The 4523-nt window shown below is 40.2% G+C and overlaps 1 non-coding gene across 1 annotated transcript; it reads left to right on the forward strand.

Annotated features, from left to right (window-relative positions):
• The first annotated feature begins 851 nt into the window (after nt 1-851).
• LOC112310027 (small nucleolar RNA SNORA8) lies at nt 852-989 on the forward strand. Its single transcript, XR_002975343.2, has one exon. It is a non-coding gene; the product is annotated as a small nucleolar RNA SNORA8 (small nucleolar RNA).
• The last annotated feature ends 3534 nt before the right edge of the window (nt 990-4523 follow it).

Raw genomic sequence — 4523 nt, forward strand, 5'->3', positions numbered from 1 at the left:
TCAAGTAATACATTTCTCATAAACTGCCCGATAGACAGAAATGATTGTACCAATACATCGGATGATTTTTACAAGTGTCACTGCAAAGGAAAACCAGCATATTTAGTAATTAAAAATTACCTACAATTCTTTGTTTCTTTTGAGTAGTCCTCAAAAATGTAGCTAAGGAAATACACAGCACCCCTAGAATGTGAATATCTTATAATATCACCTCATTCCCTTGCGTAAGTGTCTCTACATACAGAGCCAATGTACTTAAATTTGTAATTCTATACTTCTGACTTCCCCGCATACTCTACTACTCAGTGGAAACACTGCAGCATAAAACAATTCATCTTTTCCGAATACATCAGCGGTTATGTAACCTAAGCAGGTTGAAAGGACTCTGAAAGGCAGGTTCGTTTTCCCAGGTTGTGGGTGAGAGAAAGTAGCACATACTTACTGCTCCTGCCGACACCATGGTGTCGTGAGAGGAGGGAGGACCTGGCTTACTCATTGAAGGTCAGGTGACCAGTGAAGATAAATTCTCAAGGAGTTGATGTGCTACATGACCCATGACAACTTAGCAAAATGTTTACCTCAGAAATAAAAGTCTAAGTTAGTGGAATGTCTACAGATCAGTAGGAATGATAAATGAAAAAGCGGTCTGACCCCAACCTAGCCTTGACTTAAGACCTCATTGATTATGGGAGATAAGTATAAATTAGACAGCCCAGCAAATAAAACTGGTCTATTGTTAAGGGATTAATATGGGGCCACCCAGGGAAAGAAGATGTTGAACCAAGTAGTGAAGTAAAATGAGAATTATTTAAGTTTCTTCTGAATCCATTTCTATTTAAAGCATTTTTTCTTGCACTGAATAGTATCTGCATTTTGTAGTTTATGCCTATTAGGGATTTAAAGGACAATGCAATGTAAATTCAGTATCTGCTGTTGTCGGTTTTCTTAGCTTCGTGCATGTTAAACCTGGCATTTTTATTACTACAGTATAATAAAATAAACATTTTTTATCTGTTATTAGGAGTTATCCCCTTGGCAACACCAAGGGAGAGATTCGTGATTGTAGGGTATGTATACTTGTACATATATGTATACAGTTTGCTTAACATTGAGCTTGTAAGCCAACTTAATGGGACAACAAATATATTCAAGCAAAACATTATGCACATATAGCATTATGCTATTTCACCTATTTGTAGCAACTTTTTTGTATATTACTTTTTAATAAAATGAATGCAATTTGCTTTGAAATGTGACTGAGAACTGAGTAGGTGGTTGAGATAGCTCTGGAGGTCAAAGGTAAGATAACGTCATTTCTCTGGAACACACATGTAAGAGAAAACACCCTCTGAGACCCTAAAGACAAACCCCGCAAAGGTGGGTTTACTCAACTGGTCTGCTTACTCTTGTTGCATTTATATTTCTTATCAGGTTTGGTTATCTGGCTCCACATATCTTTGCAGAGTTGAAAGAGCAATCAAAGAACAGGTTGAAGGAAGAAGACATGTGAAGGGGTAAATTTTGGGTGGGCAGCAAGGAGCGTGCTGGGAATCGGAGTTAATTTTCTGTCATCCTGGCAAAAAATACAAAACCCTCTAAGGCCGTTGCCTAGAAAGTGATCAGAGAACCACAGTTCTGGATTGGGGTGGGAGGGAATCAGAGCCTGCCCCAGCCTCCCCTCCAAGCTTCCAAACACTTTCTCTATTACTCCTGTCGAGTGGTCTCCTTGTCTGCATTTTAACACCCATGGGGAATGGTAATGTGTCATATTCTGGCTCAGTTTGCCACCTATGTTTACATCCAAATTGAGAAAGAGTGAGACAAGACTAAGGATAGAATCCACTGGCAAACTGTAAGAAGCTTCTACCCAGGATGACACTCCTCCCACTCAACACACATTCATATTGCCTCCTATTTCCAGCTAGTCCAATATGTATGCCTGCCTCATTTCTCCAATTTACCAATCTAGCAATCATAACAATAAAAACCATAAAGTTAGCCTGAGTGAGACACTTGTTCTTGGGGAACTCATGCTGACTCCTAAGTTTCACCAAAACAACCTAAAATAGAATTGAGATTATAATGCTCAGCCTCCCAGTGTTCTTAATGATAGTAGTGATGGTGATGATGATGGTCATTTTAATGAATCATCTTTTGTTATGCTATGAACGTTAGGCACTAGCTCATGTAATTCCCTCTCTCAAGAGCCCAACAAAATACTGTTATTCTCATTTTATAGAAGAGAGAGTGAAGTCAGGAAAAATTAAGCAGTTTGCTCAGGGTCAGCCACTCAGGTGCAGAGCTGGGAAAATGGTCCATGTGTACTTGGTAACACACACACATGCACACACACCCCTCAAACAAAGCCCTCACTCTTCCGTATCCTTCCATGCTGCCTTCCAGAGTCAAGAGAAAAAGAAATCTCCCAGCTGAAATGCTCTCAAGCCTCCCTCTACTTCTTAAAACTGCCTCCGTCCTGAGGGCCATATCAGGAAAATCCCCTTGGCCCACCTTCTCAGCAGCCAACCATCTTCTGGCCCCTTAGCTATGTCCTGCCCTTCATTTCCACGACCCACTGGAGCACTAGAGATATAATACCCAGGATAATCTGAAACTAGTTTTCCTTTCAAGTGAACCTGAATCCTCTGTCTCTCTTTTTTTAAAATCTCTTCTTTATGTGCAAAAAAAAAAATGGGCCACTATCATAATTATAAACGACAGTTTTGAAGCTGGAAGAGACTCTTGCTGGGTACCATCTAGATCTCTGCTGTTCAAGGTGCCAGCAGCATCCACCTCACCCTGGAAGCTTGTTAGAAGTTCAGAATCTTAACCTTCCCACCTCTACCCTCCGATCTGCTGAATGAAAGTCTGAATTTTGACAAGATCCTCAGGTGGTTCTATGCACATTAATGTTTAAGAAGCACTATGTTATCTATACCTATCCCATCACTTTACCTGAAGAAACTGGTCCCAAAGAAATCGAAGGACCTATACAAGGTCACAAATCTAGTTAAACTGGAACTGATGCTCTTCTCTGTATCCCTGCAGCCTTCACCTATGCCACTTCTCATGTTCCGGACTTGCGCTGTTCACTTCACATGGATTGTCTCACTTACTCCTTTACCACATTGTATGGGCTCAGTACTATTATTATCTCCACTGTTTTTTCTCATAGGGAACCTGGAACCTAGAGATGTTTCATTACTTGCCCCAAATTTTACAACTTCCAAGTAGCAAATCAGAGATCAGGTCCCATGTAGGCTGACTTTGCAATCAGGCTTGTAGCTACAGGGTGTACACTGCATGTATACCGTTGGCTTTTCCTACGACTCTGAAATCTTCCATCTGTATTTCTGTCTGTCTGTCTATCTATCCATCTATCAATCCATCTATCATCCATCCAGGTGTTTGCAGGTTAAAGAGTGTATAAGTGGAATCATTCTGTTTGATGTCTCTTTTCCTTTCGTGAATCTCAGCGATAGAGGTCTTTTCCATAGCTACCTAGAACCGCCCCCCCCCCCTCGCCGGGAGCTCGGGTTCAGCCATCACTGTGACTTGGAGGTTGTGAAGGCTTTGGCTACTGAGGTGGAGGAAAAAAAGGTTGCTGCCCTTCCTCCCCTGAAGCACTCAAAAGTTTTAAAAAAAGTATCAACATATAATTGCTACAGAGCCTTACTTTAGATAAATAAATAGCTTTTGTGAGCTTTCTTGAAAACCCAGCATGGAAGAGACTGTTCCCAGTAGAAACTGTTGCATTCCAATCAACTTAACACCTGAAATGCAGCCCAAGAGTAAATTGGAAACAACCTTGTTTATGTTCCAGTATCATTATAAAAGTTTCACTTCTCTATATTGCCTCTAAAAAAGTGTTTGAATGTTTCGGAATAAACTTTTTCTTGCAATAAACCAGTGCGTTCTCCTCATCCCATGCCACACATATTTGATAGGCAAAAATAATATGAGAAAAGCTCAGATGTATCAAAACTCCTAAATTAGAATATGATTTTTAAAAATTGAGTTAATCATTAAGTATTATTAAAGTAGTGTTCTATTTACACAAAAGCAAAATTTTTACACAACTTTTCAGAGTCCAGCTGTTATACAGGGTCCGGCAGAAGTAAGGCTGGCTTGAGTGGGGTCGGTGGGGTGCGTGAATGTCTCACACGAGATGGACAGCACTTCGAACATTTCCCCTAAAGTGTCATATGGTGAGCTTGAGTGTGATATTGTTATGTTACAGAATTACATGTATAGGACTTTGTAATACAAGATTTTGTAATAAAAAGGGGGCTTTATTGGTGCTGGACCCTGTATCTAGTGAGATGAACTACCCACACTTTTGCTGGGGTCACTGTGGATCTAAGCAGTGAACCAATACTTTAGATACTGTTGCCATGTGAATCACAAGTAATATGGGTTGCACGGATCTGTAATATCCCCAAAAGAAAATGCTTCAGAATTTTATTCATATCTGGACACAAACCCAGTCTGTTTATTGGTCTTCTCCATAGAGAATATTACCT

Source organism: Desmodus rotundus, chromosome 8 (genome assembly GCF_022682495.2).
Source record: "Desmodus rotundus isolate HL8 chromosome 8, HLdesRot8A.1, whole genome shotgun sequence".
NCBI lineage: Eukaryota > Metazoa > Chordata > Mammalia > Chiroptera > Phyllostomidae > Desmodus > Desmodus rotundus.